Source organism: Triticum aestivum, chromosome 4B (genome assembly GCF_018294505.1).
Source record: "Triticum aestivum cultivar Chinese Spring chromosome 4B, IWGSC CS RefSeq v2.1, whole genome shotgun sequence".
Taxonomy (NCBI): Eukaryota; Viridiplantae; Streptophyta; class Magnoliopsida; order Poales; family Poaceae; genus Triticum; species Triticum aestivum.
The window spans coordinates 438516856-438536702 of NC_057804.1; positions in this window are offsets into that span (position 1 = coordinate 438516856).

Sequence of the window (19847 nt, forward strand, 5' to 3'; positions counted from 1 at the left end):
GTTGCTGCTTGATGCGGCACAGGTCAGCCACGGCCGGCGGATGGTCGCGAGTGCCCTGAAAGTTGGCGATGAAGCGGGTGCGCATCTCGTCCCAGGAGGAGATCATGCCCGGAGGGAGGTTCAGGAGCCAGGTGCGGGCACCGTCCTTGAGCGCCATGGGAAACCAGTTTGCCATGACCTTTTCGTCCCCATTGGTGGCTTCGATGCCTAGCTTGTAGAGCGGCAGGAACTCCGCGGGTTCGGCAGTGTCGTCGTAGCAAGGAGGCAAGTACGGCTTGAACTTGCCCGGCCAGGCGACACTGCATAGCTCGGTGGTGAAGGCGCGGCAGCCTGCGGTGGCCACCGGGGCTCTCTGTTGACGCGGGGCTTACTCCTGAGGATTCCCACGTGCCGCTGCCTGGAGCAGCGCGGGGTCTTGACGTGCTGGCGCAGGGATGTGGTCATGGTGTGCCGGTGCAGGGAGCACGTGAGCACCTTCTTGGGGACGAGGGATTTCTTGGCAGCTCCTTTCTTGTCGCGCGGGCACTGGACGCGGCGGATCTCGTCCAGGGGCCGTGCGCCTTGGACCAGGGCGCCTTCTTGGGGAGGAGGTAGCGGAGGCACCTCCTGGGCTGCATCACCCGCGCAAGACGGAGGGTGAGGCTGCGAGAGGGACGACGCAGGGGAGCCCCCTAAGGCGCTGACGAGCTTGGTGATGCGAGCGAGCCACTCCTCGTAGGGGTCATCGACGGGACGGTAGTGCAGGAGTTCACGCGCCAGGAGCAACGCGGCGTGCGCGTCCGTGGGGGCGCGACGGGCGTGGGACGACGAACCAGCTGGAGTAAGCAACGGGGTGGCGGTGCGGCTTTCCCTCTGCACCGAGGGATGCAGCAATGAGGCCTGCTACTCGTTCCCCGCCGGGCCGATGGCGGCGTTGGCGGCAGGCGACGGGGAACAACGGGGACACCCACCGACAGGAGCCGTCTGGGCGACGCGGGCAGCAAGAGCAGCCCGACGCGAGCCTGGCAAGCGTCAGCCATGGACACGACGGATGATCGAACGCGGAACAATGGAAGAATGATTCTGGCGCACCCCTACCTGGTGCACCAAATGTCGGATGTTGGGTTCCGGTAGACCCTTAAGGTTCGAACTCTAGGGTGCACGCGAAGATCTTCCCCCTACCAATCCACGTCTAATCGCCTCACGAGAATCTAAGCTAAACGATGAACAACACGAGGGACACAAGATTTATACTAGTTCGGGCCACCGTTGTGGTGTAATACCCTACTCCAGTGTGTGGTGTGGTGGATTGCCTCAGGGGCTGATGATAAACAGTACAAGGGGAAGAACAGCCTCGCGAGAGGTGTTCTTGGGCTGGTCTGATGAACTACTTGGGAGAGTTCGATCGCCTCTCGGTCTGATGAGGGACTCTATGAGCCCTGCCCCTCCTCCTCCCTACTGTGGTAGCTAGCTCTATATAGAGAGGACCTGGTCCTATTCCCAAATATTGAGCGGGAAGGGCTCCAACAATGGCCATTTTGCATAGGAACATCTAGTACAAGTTATCCTGACTCAAGTTGGTCTTCGGCTGCCAAAGGCACTAGCGATGACGCTGCCTTGGGCTCCATGGTGACCTCCATCCTGCTGTTCTGCTGGTCTTGGTATCGTTGCACCGAAATGGTAACCTTTGCCTGATGCCTCGGTATTCCACGCCTATGCTTGCCCCCTTTGCACCAAAGAGGAAACAAGGACACTGCACAGGCCAGCACCCACCTGGCGCCCGCCTGGTCTTGATCGTCATGGCTTGCGTCACGAGCGCCTCGCGAGGTACCCTTGCCTTGATCTCTCCGCCTCCTCACGAGCCTGCTTGGCAAGGCTGCTCCTGAGGAAGCCTTGCGTCATCCGTCCCATGAGGCTTGGCCCCTCGCGAGGGTCTTGAGTTTGAGCTGAGAAGATGGGCCGTACTGGGCCACCACTTGCGCCACACCGCAGGCCGCAGGAAGGCAAGTCTGGGGACCCCCGTGCCCAGAACGCCGACAACACTGGGTTCCCCAGGTGCCTCAATCCACCCAGATGTGTATTAAAGTGCCACCTTAAGTTAACCATTAATTAACAAACTCACATCTGTCATGGATACACTCACCCAATCCACGTCTACTAGCATAGCATAGCAATATAAGCAAACGTATAAGTAACTACCAAAGGTTTGATAATAAATAGGTAATAGGTACTACCTCATCTACTTCCCAAAACCCACATGTTAAACAGATCCTAACCATGCAATTGTTTGAGGATTGATCTAATGCAATAAAACTGGGTAGTAAAGAGGTATGATCAAAGTGTTACTTGCCTTGCTGATGATCCATGAAACCTAGAGACTCATAGTAGCTAGCGGCGCACTCCGGGTACTCTATCAGAAACTAACAAGCATACAACAAGCACTCATCTAATGCAGGGGTAAAACTCAAATAAGATATCTAACCAGAAAGTTCAAGTTAAGAACCCCGGTTTGCAAAAAAGAATCAAATCAGACGAAGCAACGAAACTCAAAGGCCGAAAGAAACAAGCTTTGTTTACTAATCTGGACCTAAGTCAAATTTTACAGTAGCAAAAACTTGTTTGAGTTGGTTAAACGGAAAGAGGGTTTCGCAACGAAACTCTAGGCGCTTGAATCGCCTGATTCCGATAAACGAGCAAAAAGATATACTAGAACGAAAATCGGATCAGAAACTGCGATAAAAAATAATCGCAGAAAATCCGAGAAAAAGAAAAACGAACGAACAGGCTAACGAACGAACATTCGCTGTCTGCGGCTAAACAAAAAAACCGTTTGTTAAAACGAACGTATGGGCGAACGTCCGCTAAATAACTAAACCAAGAAAAACCGACGAACCGATCTAAAAAAACGGATCTAGGGTTTGGCGGCGGGGTGGGCTGGGCTGGGGCGGCTCGGGGGCACACTATTTGAAGGGGCCAGCTGGGCGGAGTCCTGGCCGAATACGGCCCGAGGTCGGTGAGGGAGTCCCGGACTAGGGGGTGTCCGGATAGCCGAACTATCATCATCGGCCGGACTCTAAGACTATGAAGATAGAAGATTGAAGATTTCGTCCCGTGTCCGGATGGGACTTTCCTTGGCATGGAAGGCAAGCTTGGCGATACGTATATGTAGATCTCCTACCATTGTAACCAACTTTGTGTAACCCTAGCCCTCTCCGGTGTCTATATAAACCGGATGGCTTTAGTCCATAGGACGAACAACAATCATACCATAGGCTAGCTTCTAGGGTTTAGCCTCCTTGATCTCGTGGTAGATCCACTCTTGTAACACACATCATCAATATTAATCAAGCAGGATGTAGGGTTTTACCTCCATCAAGAGGGCCCGAACCTGGGTAAAACATCGTGTCCCTTGCCTCCTGTTACCATCCGCCTAGACGCACAGTTCGGGACCCCCTACCCAAGATCCGCCGGTTTTAACACCGACATTGGTGCTTTCATTGAGAGTTCCTCTGTGCCGTCACCATCAAGAAGGATGCCTTTTCCCGTCTTTAAAGACGGCACCGTCGTCAAGGGAGCTTTGGCCGCTGGCCAGACTATCCGGCTAGGCGGTTTTCTTATGACCGCCTGTTCGGCCACCGCTCCGACAATGACCTCTCAGGTCATTAAAAGAGATCTTCACGTCAGCTCGGAATTCGCCGAGCAGCGAGATCCGGTTGAGCTCTCCTCCGTAAATGAGCTCTTGGATCGCATCGCCGCCCTGGGAGTCGCTACCGACTACGATCAGATTGGGCTTAAAACCGATCTGGGAGAAATTAACTCTCCCCAGGTTACCCACCATGTTGTTGTGGTAGAGGAACAATGTGGCGACTCTTCTTCTATGTTAAAAACCAACTATGTCCGGATTCCCGATCCCTCCATGCCGGATTCCCGCGGAGGGACGGACGCTAATCAAATACTGAACCTAAAGTCAGGCATCGGACCAGATTTGTTGGGAAGCGTCCAGCAAACCAAGCTTCCGAATCCTGAAGCTTCTTGGCCTTTGAGCCTCAGATCGGGCGGGGTTCCGAACTTGATTCCACCCGCCCACCCAAACATAAGCGATCTATCTCAAATACGGCAAGAGCCCGATGAAACAGTACATCATTACTGGGCCAGATTCCTCCTGGTTATGAACAGGATAAAGGACTGTCGTGAACAAAGCGCGATTTCAATCTTCTGCAACAATTGCACGGACAAGGGAATCATAAACGCCATCAGTCATCGCGAAGTTACACGCTTCGTCGACCTAGCGACCATTGTACAAAAATACTGCGCGATGGAGAGTGCCTGGAAAACTGAAACTAGGTTTTGGGACAATCCGGCCCTGAATACAACCCTAGTCCGTAATAAAAGGGTGCCTCATACTCAAGCACCTGGGTTAAAAACCAAAAAGCTAAACCCCCCTAAAGGGTACAGAACTGTACTGGAGGGATGGCTCAACGCACCCTGCAAAATCCACAGTACGGAGGGCGCCACTCCAGCACATAGCCTTCGAGCATGTTGGATATTACGGCAGGTGGCCAAAAGTGTCGAAGGCTTTTTAGCCCCGGGCAACCAGCCCAGCAGCACCAGTACGGTATTAACAGTCTTCGAGACTTTTGCATCAAATAACATGCGGAAACGAACAATCCGCAGCCTCGCCGAAGTCTACCAAGTAGCAACAACAAATCCATGGAGTGACACGGCTATCACCTTCAATGCCAGCGACGAACCTAAATTCCGAACAGCTAGAGCACCAGCCGCATTGGTCCTCAGTCCGATAGTGGACGGCTTTCGTCTTACCAAGGTACTCATGGATGGCGGCAGCGGATTAAACCTCATCTACGAAGAAACTCTTCAAAAAATGGAATATGACTGGAGCCGCATAGAGCGGAGCAGCACAACCTTCAGGGGAATAATCCCTAGTCGAGAAGTACGCTGCACGGCAAAAATAACACTAGATGTAGTGTTCGGCTCGCCGGACAATTACAGGTCCGAAGAGGTCACGTTCCAAGTGGCCCCATTCGGTAGCGGATATCACGCCTTGTTAGGGCGAGAGGCATTCACAATCTTCCAAGCTATACTCCATTACGGGTACATGAAGCTCAAAATGCCCGGACCCAATGGAATAATCACTCTTGCCAGTGATCCAGATATAGCACTACGCGCTGAAAATAAGACAGCCGCACTGGCCCTAGAGGCATTATCCGAAGCCCTAGCGGCAGAGGAACTAACTGCGCTGTGCTCCACGGTGGATAGGGACGATGTGATACTCGACAAGAGGTCTAAGTCCACCTCTTTCAAACCAGCAGGCGAAATAGTCAAATTTCAGGTCCATCCAACGGACCCCACAAAGACGGCATCCATTGGGGCACAATTAAATCCTGATGTAGAAGCCGCACTACGAGAATTCCTCCGGGAAAAATGGGACATTTTTGCCTGGCACCCTTCAGACATGCCAGGAATCCCACGCAGGCTGGCAGAGCACAACCTAAATATCCTAAAAGGATTCAAGCCAGTCAAACAAGCTCTTCGGCGATTTTCCGAACCCAAAAGACAGGCAATGGGAGAGGAGCTAGCCAAGCTCTTAGAAGCCGGATTCATCAGAGATATCGAACATCCGAACTGGCTAGCCAACCTAGTAATGGTACCAAAAAAGGACAAATCCTGGCGCCTCTGTGTCGATTTCAAAGACCTTAACAAGGCCTGTCCAAAGGACCCTTTCCCTCTCCCTCGCATCGACCAAATCATCAATGCTACCACAGGGCACGATTCATTGTGCTTCCTCGACACATACTCCGAATACCATCAAATCAAGATGGCAGAAAAAGACCAGGCTGCAATGGCATTCATTACTCCATATGGGCTAGTCCGCTTCAACACAATGCCCTTCGGACTCAAAAACGCCGGCGCAACATATCAGCGCATGATTCAGACATGTCTGGCTACCCAGATAGGCAAAACAGTAGAGGTATACATAGACGATGTGGTCGTTAAGACCAAACATGTCGAAACTCTAGTAGACGACTTGAGGGTGACATTTGACAACCTCCGAGCATATGACATTAATCTCAACCCAGAAAAATGTGTCCTCGGAGTACCAGCCGGTAAGCTTTTGGGCTTCATTGTATCCGGTAGAGGAATTGAAGCAAACCCAGCCAAGATCCGAGCTCTGTCACAATTGGATATCCCAAAAGACCTCAAGCAAATACAAAAACTAACTGGGTGCGTAGCGGCTCTAAGCTGCTTCATCTCCTGTTTGGGAGAAAAGGCTCTGCCCCTCTATCGCCTCCTCCAGCGCATCGAACACTTCGAATGGACGGATGCCGCCACGGCCGGACTCGAAGAAATAAAGGCCATATTGGCAACAAATCCAGTCCTGGCCGCGCCCAACCTGGGCGAACCTATGTTATTATATATCGCAGCAACACATCAAGTTGTCAGCGCGGTACTTGTCGTCGAACGAGAAACAGAAGGGCACAGATCCCCTCTTCAAAAACCAGTTTACTACGTATCCACTGTCTTAACTCCATGCAAGTCCCGGTACCCACATTATCAAAAGATAGCGTATGCGGTGTTCATGGCATCCCAGAAGCTGCGACACTACTTTCAAGAGTGTTCCATAATGGTGGCCTCCGAAGTACCTCTCAACGATGTTATAAACAATCGCGACGCAACTGGCAGGATTGCAAAATGGGCCATTGAGCCCTTACCATTTGACATAACCTACAAACCACGGCGAGCTATAAAATCGCAAGTTCTGGCTGACTTCGTCACTGAATGGACCGAAGCCAAACTCCCTAAAGAGTACGGCTCGTACTCCAATTGGATCATGCATTTCGACGGATCCAAAATGTTGGCCGGCTTGGGGGCTGGCGTCGTCTTGACGTCCCCAACTGGAGACACAGTCCAATATGTACTTCAAATAATGTACATGGACTCCAACAACGCAGCCGAATACGAGGCCCTCCTACACGGCCTCCAGATGGCAATCTCCATGGGCATTCAATGCCTAGAGGTGCGCGGGGATTCAAACCTTGCAATATCCCAAGTAAATGGAGACTTTGATGCCAAAGATCCGAAAATGGCAGCTTACCGCAACACCGTCCTAAAAATGTCACCTCGGTTCGAAGGACTCGAATTCCACCATGTAGCCCGGGATAATAACCAGGCAGCAGACGTGTTAGCACGCATTGGCGCAAAACGCGACCCGTCCCTCCAATCCGGAGCCAGCTGCAGCACCTAACTCAAACAATTCTGACACAATCGGCGGCTCAGCAAATGAAATAACACCTTCAGCCCACGAAATAATGGCAGTAATTGCCCCGTGGACGGAACCATTCCTCGCCTACTTAATTAGGCAGGAACTTCCCGAAGACCAAAATGAGGCCCGCTGCATAGTTCGGCGATCTAAAGCCTACAAGGTCCATGAGGGAGAACTTTATAAGAAAAGCACAACCGGAGTCCTTCAAAGGTGTATCTCCGAAGAGGAAGGGCGCAATCTCCTGGCTGAAATTCACGCCGGACTCGGCGGGCACCACGCTGCAGCCCGGGCCCTTGTAGGCAAGGCCTTCTGAGGGAGTTCCGGACTAGGGGGTGTCCGGATAGCCGAGCTATCATCATCGGCCGGACTCCAAGACTATGAAGATACAAGATTGAAGACTTCTTCCCGTGTACGGATGGGACTTTCCTTTGCGTGGAAGGCAAGCTTGGCGATACGGATATGTAGATTTCCTACCATTGTAACCGACTCTGTGTAACCCTAGCCCTCTCCACTGTCTATATAAACCGGATGGCTTTAGTCCTTAGGACGAACAACAATCATACCATAGGCTAGCTTCTAGGGTTTAGCCTCCTTGATCTCGTGGTAGATCCACTCTTGTAACACACATCACCAATATTAATCAAGCAGGACGTAGGGTTTTACCTCCATCAAGAGGGCCCGAACCTGGGTAAAACATTGTGTCCCTTGTCTCCTGTTACCATCCACCTAGACGCACAGTTTGGGACCCCCTACCCGAGATCCGCCGGTTTTGACACCGACATTGGTGCTTTCATTGAGAGTTCCTCTGTGTCGTCACCGATAGGCTCGATGGCTTCTTCGACCATCATCAACGATGCAGTCCAGGGTGAGACCTTTCTCCCCGGACAGATCTTCATATTCGGCGGCTTCGCACTGCGGGCCAATTCGCTTGTCCATCTGGAGCAGATCAAAAGCTACGCCCCTGGCCGTCAGGTCAGGTTTGGAAGTTTGAACTTCACGGCTGACATCCGCGGGGACTTGATCCTCGATGGATTCGAGCCGCAGCCGAGCGTGCCGCACTGTCACGGCGAGCATGATTTAGCTCTGCAGCCGGACAGTACCCTGGAGGCCGCACTCGAACTCTCTCCGATCTTCAATTCGGAGCCGACTGCGCAGATCGAGGATGGGTGGCTAGACACCGCCTCAGGGGCTGCAACCTCTACGGTGATAGAGCCGAACACTGACCTTGTCCCTCATAAAGCTCGTGACTCCGAGGTGCCGGACTCCCTGCCGGACTCCGAACCTCCCGCGCCCCCCCCCCCGATCGAATCCGATTGGGCGCCGATCATGGAGTTCACCGCAGTGGACATCTTTCAACACTCACCTTTCGGCGACATCCTGAGTTCGCTAAAGTATCTCTCGTTATTAGGAGAGCCCTGGCCGGACTGCGGCCAGGACGGTTGGGATGCAGACGATGATGAAATTCAAAGCCCACCCACCACCCACTTGGTAGCCGCTGTCGACGATCTAACCGACATGCTAGACTATGACTCTGAAGACATCGACGGTATGGACGACGATGCCGGAGACAAACAAGAACCAGCGCCTACCGGGCACTGGAAAGCCACCTCATCATATGACATATACATGGTGGATATCCCAAAGGATGGGAATGGCGAAGGAACAGAGGAGGATGACCCCTCCAAGAAACAGCCCAAGCGCCAGCGTTAGCGGCGCCGCTCTAAATCCTGCCATAGCAAGAATGAAGATTCCGGCACCGGAGATAACAATACACCGGACAGTGCCAAAGACAACCCACTCCAGCAAGATCCAGCGCAGGAGGATGGAGACGCCAGCCCTCATGAGAGAGCGGTAGAAGAAGAGGTAGAGGATTATATGCCTTCCTCCGGAGACGAAGCAAGCCTCGACGATGATGAATTCGTCGTGCCTGAGGATCCCGTCGAACAAGAGCATTTTAAATGCAGGCTTATGTCCACGGCGAACAGCCTCAAGAAAAGCAGCAACAGCTTAGAGCTGATCAAGATCTGCTAGCCGACAGATGGACTGAAGTCCTCGCGGCCGAAGAGCATGAGCTCGAACGCCCCTCCAAAAGCTACCCTAAACGACAGGTGCTCCCCCGATTAGAGGAGGAAGCATATGAACCCGCATCACTAGGAGATAATACGGCTGACCGACCACCCCGTGGTCACGACAGAGAGGCCTCTAGGCCCTTCACTAGACCCGTACCTTGGCACCGCTCGAAAAGCACAAGACCATAGGGGCACGCTCTGGACTTGCGAGATATATTGGAGGATAAGGCAAGACAATCAAGATCGATCTATGGATCGCCTGGGTGCCCCACGGTACGTGACGACAACCGTCGTGCCGGACACAGTAAGTCCGGCCGGGCCGAACAAAATAGACAAAGCTCTTTTGAGCTCCATCGTGATATCGCCCAGTACAGAGGCGCCGCACACCCACTATGATTCACAAATGAAGTAATGGATCATCAAATCCCCGAAGGGTTTAAACCCGTGAATATCGAATCTTACGATGGCACAACAGACCCCGCGGTTTGGATCGAAGACTATCTTCTTCACATCCACATGGCCCGCGGCGACGAACTTCACGCCATCAAATATCTCCCCCTCAAGCTTAAAGGACCAGCCCGGCATTGGCTTAACAGCTTGCCAGCAGAGTCAGTTGGGAGTTGGGAAGACCTAGAAGCCGCATTCCTCGATAACTTCCAAGGCACGTATGTGCGACCACCAGACGCTGATGACCTAAGCCACATAATTCAGCAGCCAGACGAATCAGCCAGAAAATTCCGGACACGGTTCTTAACCAAGAAAAACCAAATCATCGACTGTCCGGATGCGGAGGCCCTCGCAGCCTTCAAGCATAACATCCGCGACGAGTGGCTTGCCCGGCACCTGGGATAGGAAAAGCCGAAATCCATGGCAGCCCTTACATCACTCATGACCCGCTTTTGCGCGGGTGAGGACAGCTGGCTAGCATGCAGAAACAACCTCAGAAAAAATTCTGGCAGTCCGGATTTCAAGGACCGGAATGGCAGGTCGCGTTGTAACAAAAGCAAACGCCGCATCAACGGCGACAATAGTGAGGATACGGCAGTCAATGCCGGATTCAGAGGCTCCAAACCCGGTCAGCGGAAAAAGCCATTCAAAAGAACTGCTCTGGGTCCATCCAATTTGGACTGAATACTCGACTGCTTGTGCCAGATACATGGCACCCCCGAAAAGCTAGCTAACCACACCAATAGGGACTGTTGGGTATTCAAGCAGGCAGGCAAGCTAATTGCCGAAAACAACGACAAGGGGCTGCATAGCGATGACGAGGAAGAGACCCGACCACCGAACAATAGAGGACAAAAGGGTTTCCCCCCACAGGTGCGGACGGTGAACATGATATACGCAACGCACATACCCAAAAGGGAGCGGAAGCATGCACTCAGGGATGTAATACGCGATGGAGCCAGTCGCCCCGAAGTTCAATCCATGGTCCTCCTGCCCAATCACTTTTGACCGAAGAGACCACCCCACCAGCATCCGCCACGGCGGATTTGCCGCATTGGTCTTAGACCCAATCGTCGATGGATTTCACCTCACCAGAGTCCTAATGGACGGCGGCAGTAGCCTGAACCTGCTTTATTAGGATACAGTGTGCAAAATGGGCATAGACCCCTCAAGGATTAAACCTTCCAAGACGACCTTTAAAGGCGTCATACCTGGTGTAGAAGCCAACTGTACAGGCTCAGTTACACTGGAAGTGGTCTTCGGATCCCCGGGTAACTTCCGAAGCAAGGAGTTAATCTTCGACATAGTCCCGTTCCGCAACGGCTATCATGCCTTGCTCGGACGTACCGCGTTTGCAAAGTTCAACGCGGTGCCGCACTACGCATACCTCAAGCTCAAGATGCCAGGCCCTCGAGGAGTCATCACGGTCAACGGAAACACTGAACGTTCTCTCCGCACGGAGGAACATACAGCGGCTCTCGCGGCAGAAGTGCAATGCAGCCTCTTAAGGCAATTCTCGAGTCCGGCTGTTAAGCGGCCGGACACAGCAAAGCGCGCAAGGAGTAACATTCAACAAGACCATCTGACATGTTCCAAGCACGCGTAGCAGTGCAGCCCCAACCCCAGCCCATGTAAAACGTCAAGACAGGTCCCTCGCGTACACCATTACACTCTGAAGATACCATGGGCATGGGGAGAGGGGCACGACCACGATAGGCCCAGACTGCGGCTCAACCACACCAGGGGCTCTCAAGTGTGTCGTTCTTTTTCTTTTCCTTTTTCTTTTTTTTACCCACAGGACTCCGTTCGTCAGAGGCCCTGTCTGGCAGCAGACCTGCCGAACTCACGATGCAACAGCCAGGGAAGGATAAAGGCTACAACGAATATACAGGTGGTCTCCATTATGAGCATTTTTATACACCAATCCGCAGCCTACCCCTGGAGGGGGACATGTTTAACAGTCCCATTCCTTTCTTATCGCACCATTTGTATCATTCTGCACTTACAACAGTCTTTCTTGAATAAACAATGCAGCACCTTCTTGCTTATAATTGCATTTCCTTTTTCTACATATGTTCATTTACGGCATGTTGCATCCATACGCTTTGGTACGGCTAAAATACACCAGGGGCTTATGTTTCCCGCACCACGGTGTGATAAGTCCGAACACTTTCACAAGTGCGGCACCCCGAACTTATAGCACTATATGCATCGGCTCCGAATCATGTCTTGGATCAATAATTGGGTTTGTCCGGCTCCCATGTTTTGGTACCTTACGTTCCGTTATATCGGCTAAGGTAGCACTGGGAGAACCACTGCGATTGCGCCCCAGTTGAGCTGGGTTAACGCCTCAGTGGAGAAAGCTAAAACTGACCGTCATGATGAGGCGAGAGCCGTTCGCTGTTCGAGAGGTTTTTCGCGAGTCCTTAAAGACTTATGCCGCTTAGAGTGAGGAGTCAGATCCTGTCCGGCCCAGGCGTGGATAGCGTCGCAAATTCGGCCTTCCGAAGACTAGGGGCTTCGCCGAAATTTAAAATTATAGAATTCTATGGCTAAGTGAGAGTGTTCAAGCATTATAAGTCTGGTTGCCTTGTTCGCTGTGTTGAGCGCCTCCCTAGATGGACCCAAAAATGGGAACAAGAGTGCTCAAGTTTATCCCGAACACCCCAGCACTCGTGGCATGGGGGCTGAAGCCGACGACTTTCCATCGCTCAGATTTGACAAACAGCCGCACAGAAGGTAATATTTTAAATTAACAAGCGTTGCTTAGCGCATATGAACTAAGTTTTCAGCGCACAGGATAACAAAATGCGAGTCTACTCAAAAATTACATCTTTGGAGCACTCCCCCGCAATAGTGCGGGCGCCCTTCAGCACACTCTTATAATACATCTCGGGCGTGCGATGCTCCTTGCCCTCTGGTGGCGGGTCCGTCACAAGCTTCTGGGCATCCATCTTGCCCCAGTGCACCTTTGCGCGGGCAAGGGCCCGACGGGCACCCTCAATACAGGCGGAGTGCTTGATGACTTCAACCCACGGGCACGCATCCACCAGCCGCCGCACCAGGCCAAAGTAGCTCCCAGGCATGGCCTCCTTAGGCCACAGCCGAACTATGAGACCCTTCATGGCCTGTTCGGCCGCCTTGTGGGGCTCGACCAGCTGCTTCAGTTGGTTGCTAAGGGGCACCGGATGTCCGGCCTCAGCATACTGAGACCAGAAGACCTTCTCCGTCGAGCTCCCCTCCTCGTCCTGGTAGAATGCGGCAGCATCGGACACGCTGCAAGGAAGATCTGCAAACGCTCCTAGAGAGCTCTGAATTTGTGTAAGCAACAGGTAATTAACACTCACATGCTTACTTTGCATGAAAAATGCCTTACCCGCTGCAATTTTCTTCACCGCCTCAATCTCCTAGAGGGCCTTGTAGGCTTCGGCCTTAGCGGATTTGGCATTCTCAAGAGCCGTTGCAAGCTCAAACTCTTGAGTCTTAGAGTCACGCTCCAGGCTCTCATGTTTTTTCACGAGATCCTGGAGCTCTTGCTGTACCTCCGCCACCCGCGCCTCCTGCTTCTCTCGCTCGGTGCGCTCCGCGGCCGCATTGCATTCGGCCGCGGTCACCGCCTCTTTCAGGGTCGCCACCTTGTTAGTGGCCCCTGCAATACCCATGTTATCCTTGTCATTCTTTTTGCAACCAAAATCCTTTTCTGTAAGGTACAATTTTAATAAGGTGTTACTCACCTTCCTTGTCCTCGAGCTGCTTCTTGGCACGGCCGAGCTCGTTCTCAGACCGCTCGAGGCTTTCCTTCAAATTATCGACCTCCGCAGTCAGTGCGGCAGAGGTCAGCAGCGCAGCCTGCAATCACATACTGACATATTTTTTATGACTCCTACGTATATCTTTTTAAGAACCTCAGTCCGGCTTTTCTTTCCGAACACCGAACTGAGCATCAGGGGCTACTGTCTATGCGGTACCTTTTTACATATATTGAAATTCTTACCTCAAAGCCTGTTAAGAGGCTGCTGCAGGCTTCGGTCAGCCCGCTCCTGGCGAGCTGAACCTTCTGAATCACCGCACCCATAACAGTGCGGTGTTCCTCTTCAATTATACCGGCGTCTTCGGTTGGACGGAGGCAGCCGGCGTCATGGTCTTGCCCTTCTTACGAAGGGGTCGCCCGCCGGACTCCGGAGCCACTGTGGGTTCCGGGGCCGAGTCCGGTGCAAAGTCCGGGAGGTTGTCCTGTGACACCTCCGGGGCCTCCGCCTCCTGGTGGGTCCTATCCTGGGATCCCACCTCGGCATCATCCGTGGCGCGGGGGGTGGAGGCAGTCGGAAGTGAATCCATATCCGACACACCTAAGGACCCGCTCGACGAAGCGGGAATATCATCCTTGGGCGGACTTCAGGGTAGTATGCGGCATTAAAAGGACGTTATGTGGCGAAAAGGAAAAACCTTGAAGTTATTCGGGAGTCCAGATACTTACGATCTTGCCAGGGGCTTGGCCGTTGGAGGCCAGTCCTCGTTGTCGTCATTGGCGTTGGCGGAGCAGTCCGGGGGAAGAGTTTTTCCCTTCTTAGACCCCTCGGCCTCCCTTGTTAGGGAGGCCTTCCTTTTCTTCCCTCGCCCACTGGGGGAGAGGCTTTATTCTTCTCCTCCTCGCCTTGGTGGGAGGAGTCGTCCTCGTATTCATCATCCGATAGCACCTGAAAACAGGAACTCTTCCGACTCCCCGTGGCCTTCTTCTTGGCCTTCTTCTCCGGCACCACGTGGGGCGCCGGAGCCAGCAGCCCCGTTAGGCGGGCGTCCGCTGGGTCCTCTGGCAATGGGGCCGGACAGATAGTCCATTCGGCCTTCGCCAGCCAGTCCTGTCAAAGGTAAAGGGACTTTAGATCCCGCATAGAGTCAAACTATGGAAAACAAATGGCAAAATCACTTACCTCGTCAGCTGGACGCTGCGAGCGGAATCCGCGATCTTCGGTAGCGGATGCGGGGGCCTCGGCGCCCTTGAACAGTACCTTCCAAACATCTTCGTACATAGTGTCAAAGAGCCCGCTTAGAGTCTGGTGCTGCGCTGGATCGAACTCCCACATGTTGAAGCCCCGTCGCTGGCACGGGAGAATCCGGCGGATGAGCATGACCTGGACTATGTTGACAAGCTTGAGCTTCTTGTCCACTAGCTTCTGGATACAGGCTTGGAGTCCGGTCAGCTCCTCTGAATCCCCCAGATCCGGCCACTCACTTTCCAGGAGGTGAGCCGAGTAGGGATGCCGGATCTGAATTCGGGGGCCGCTACCCAATCAGGGTCACGCGGCTCGGTGATATAGAACTACCCCGATTGCCACCCCTTAATGGTTTCCATGAAAGTGCCCTCCAGCCACGTAATGTGGGACATCCCACCATGGCGCCTCCGCACTCCGCTTGGCTGCCCTTCACAACCTTCGGCTTGACACTGAAGGTCTTGAGCCACAAGCCGAAGTGGGGCTGGATGCAGAGGAAGGCCTCGCACACGACGATAAACGCCGAGATGTTGAGGATGAAATTCGGGGCCAGATCATGGAAATCTAGGCCGTAGTAGAACATGAGCCCCCGGACAAAGGGATGAAGTGGGAAGCCCAGTCCATGGAGGAAATGGGGAAGAAATACTACCCTCTCATGGGGCCTGGGGGTGGGGATGAGCTCTCCCTCGTCGGGGAGCCGATGCGCGATGTCGCTGGACAAATATCCGGCGTCGCACAGCTTCTGGATCTGCCCCTCCGTGACGGAGGAGGCCATCCACTTGCCTCCCACTCCGGACATAGTTGGAGAAGGTTGAGGTGAGAAGTGCGGACTTGGGCGCTGGAGCTCGAGTTCGCGGAGATGGATAAGCCAAGGAGGAAGAAGGTGCAGGTAAAAGGGTTGGATCTTTATCCCCTTATATGGGCGGAAAAAAACATGTGTCCCCACCGGCCTGGTAAAACTCGCTTATCTCCCAAGCGTCACAATCAATGGTGTGGTTGGGTTACCCATGTCCGTATTGATGGGAATCCCGGAATAAGGGGAACACGATCTCTGCTTCGACAAGACGTGCCAAGGAAACCACCTCGCTAAACGCGTGGAGGTGGAACAATAAAAACAATTCAAGTAAAGGCTTGGTAATGGTGTGACGTCACACCATAGAATATGTTAGCAGATTGAACTTGTGTAACATTATTCTCTCTATGGTGGTATGTGGAATTTATTTTGCAGAGCCGGACACTATCCTGGTGTTCACAATCTTCTATAAATTATTCGGAGGAAGAACCCGCCTTGCAATGCCGAAGACAACATGCGCGCCGGACTTGTCATCATTGAAGCCTGGTTCAGGGGCTACTGAGGGAGTTCCGGACTAGGGGGTGTCCGGATAGCCGAACTATCATCATCGGCCGGACTCCAAGACTATGAAGATACAAGATTGAAGACTTCGTCCCGTGTCCGGATGGGACTTTCCTTGGCATGGAAGGCAAGCTTGGCGATACAGATATGTAGATTTCCTACCATTGTAACCGACTTTGTGTAACCCTAGCCCTCTCCGGTGTCTATATAAACCGGATGGCTTTAGTCCTTAGGACGAACAACAATCATACCATAGGCTAGCTTCTAGGGTTTAGCCTCCTTGATCTCGTGGTAGATCCACTCTTGTAACACACATCATCAATATTAATCAAGCAGGATGTAGGGTTTTACCTCCATCAAGAGGGCCCAAACCTGGGTAAAACATCGTGTCCCTTGTCTCCTGTTACCATCCGCCTAGACGCACAGTTCGGGACCCCCTACCCGAGATCCGCCGGTTTTGACACCGACACCTTCCGTACAGGATTTTATTGGCCGACAGCCCGGGCAGATGCTCAGGACTTAGTCCAATGATGCGTCAGTTGCCAGCTCTTTGCTAATCAGAGCCACATGCCACCCACCGCCTTCAAAACTATACCCATCACCTGGCCGTTCGCGGTCTGGGGGCTTGACATGGTTGGACCCCTTAAAGGGGGAACCCACAAGCACAAATACTTATTGGTCATGGTGGACAAATTCACCAAATGGATTGAAGCCAAGCCGGTTAAAACGGCAGAATCCAGACCTGTGATAGATTTTATATCCGGCGTAGTACACCGTTTTGGCGTCCCCCACAGCATCATCACTGACAACGGCACAAATTTCACGGCCGACGAGGTTAAACTCTGGTGCAAAAATATGGGCATCAAGCTCGACTACGCTTCAGTCTATCACCCACAAACTAACGGTCAAGTCGAGCGAGCAAATGGTCTTATCATGAGCGGCATCAAACCCAGACTAGTGCGGTCCCTCAAGGAATCTAACAAGCACTGGGTAGAGGAGCTCGACTCCATACTCTGGGGGCTGCGGACCACACCAAACCAAACTACCGGATTCACACCATTTTTTATGGTGTATGGCGCAGAGGCAGTTCTGCCCTGCGATATAATTCATGAGTCACCTCGCGTGCGCATATACGAGGAAAGAGAAGCCGAGCTGGATCGGCACGACAGTTTGGACGCCTTAGAGGAGGAGCGGGACGTGGCAAAAGCTCGTTCCGCATTTTATCAACAGCAGGCTCGAAGATATCAAAGCAGAGAAGTACGGGCCAAAGCTTACAATGTTGGCGAACTTGTTCTACGCCTGCCGGACAAGAAAAAGGACAAACTTAAGCCCAAGTGGGAAGGTCCCTTCATCATCGACCAAGTCCTAACCGGCAGAGCATACCGTCTACGCAACGCATCTGACAACCGACTCGAGCCGAACCCATGGAATGCAGCCCCTCTCCGAAGATTCTACGCCTAACGCCGGACTCAGAGTTCGTCTCACTCCTCCGTCCACCTTTTTACATTTTCACTGTCCCTTGTCCCCCTCCTTCTTCCCACCTTTTTTCCAATACCTTGGATAGGCTGATTTCCGCATTGTCCGCACACACTTGATGTGCTCCTAAGCACTCATTATACCTGGGGGCTTCTTTAATAGAAGCTTAATTATACGGGCTTCATGCCCAACACATGTGTCATACTTCCGCATGTACCTTTTATTCACCATTATATGCATCGATATGACTTAAGTTTTGGCCAAGCTGGATTGCCTAGCTCCTATGCTTACCCCTACGTTCCTGATTGTTCGCCTAGGAGGTAAAGGGAGCACCTCTGCGATTGTTACTGCCGGGTCAGCCGGATGTGTACCTCAGACTGGGTGAAGCTGAAAGTTAGAGTTCTTAAGAGAATATTCGGTCGGTGACTTGAAAGATGATTTATTACTTACTTATTTATTTGCCCCCAGATGCTTTTTCTGCTATTTTCGCGGTCCGGACATGCACTTTAGGGCATGCCTCCTAGGGAAAGGAACCCTTAACGGAACTATTCTCCCTGGAAGATGTTTCTTACTAACCATGTAATATAACATAGCTAGTTGGGCACTTGTCTGATAAAGCAATTATGACCCCGACGCCTTGTCTCCACGCATGCCCCGGTTCTTCTATAACTGTAAGGGTATTCGGACACACTCCGGACTGTTGGGTCCCGAGGTTGAAGCGAAAAGGTCCGCAAAGACAAACGATCTACAATCCGGCTAGAAGGCATTTTACATGTCATTTCATATTACATCGTCAAACTGACTGATTGTACTCCTCTTCAATCCCATCTAACAGGCTGTCTAATTTACAGTCCTATTGGGAATATTTCGCGGCCAGTTCTACTTGGCCGTACATCAAGCTCACAGGGATCTCCTTCCCATCAGGCCCCGCAGGTCCGACCTCGGCCATGTGGTTTGGGTCAGCCTTCGGGTACCGCGTCTTCACCATGGCCCAGGCCTCCCTGGCGCCCTGACGGCCGGCCGATATCTTCCACAGACGGAGGCGTCGTCATGCTCCCTGAAGCTTCTCAGCAAGCCCTCCAAGGCCCTCGGGTAGGGAGACGGATGGCCATAAAGCCTGAACGACCCCACTCATCGCCTGCCGAACACGTTCGAGCAGTTGCACCAGCTCGGGAAGTTGGTTACCCGTTGAACCAGGCATTTCCTCCGTAGGGCGACCTATGAGCACACCTAAAGACACATTTCTGTCAATCGACTTCCTCGCCGAATTATTCTTTTCAAAGGAATTTGCTCAAGCACTTACTATAAATGCCGCGACGAAGCCGCTGATTCTCCTTCACAGAGCCATACAGCTGGGCCCGAACACCTTTCAACTCTTTTCCTAGCTGGGTGTGGGCATCTTGGAGGTTGTTTCTCTCATGCTGCACCTTCATAAGCACCCTCTCGCCGGCCTTTAGCTGACGCAGTAGCTGTTGCTTGTCCAGATCTAGTCCGGCGCCCTCTGCAATATTATTGTCAGATTTACGTACACGCCACACTTTGTTAACTACTTATCTTTTCAAAGTACGTATTACCAGCGGGGGTCTCTGTGGCTCCCCCTGGGGTGGCTAGTGCGGCCTCAAGTTGGGCCTTGCACTCTTGGAGCTCCTGGGACAGGTGGGTATTCTTCTCCGTAAGATCCTGCATAATAAATGATCCTTAAATCAGTTATTTTAACTATTTTAAGTCTCGGGGGCTACTAGCATATATAACTATTAAAATTACTTACCCGTATGTCCTTCACATACTGCTCCGTGGCTCTGGTTAAACCATCTTGAGCAGCACGGAGGTGCGCGTTTCCCGCATCAAAGGCATTCAACGCCTCCGGGGAGAAACACGCGTCACGAAGAACTCTCCGGTGATGCCTGTGATTCATGGCGCTCTCCACCTCAGACCGGGTGGTGGACAGCCTGTCGGCATCCTCCGTCGGAGGAGCATCTGGCTCTTGCCTTGTGTTCGCCTCCACTTCCGGACCACGCGATGGAGCATGGCTGGTGGAGGCTTGATTGGCAACCTCTCTGGACACTGTCCGGCGAGCGCTCTTTCTCCTGGAAAAAGTTATGAGCATTAATATAGGGATCCTTCCCTTAAAAACAACGGTGCACCGTACCGTTGCGGTGACGTTTCGATTCGCGTCGCACTTCTCTTCCGCCTGCTAGGCCGAACTGACCCTTGCTGGTCAGCCGCCGCAGGTTCGGCTTCCCGCCTTA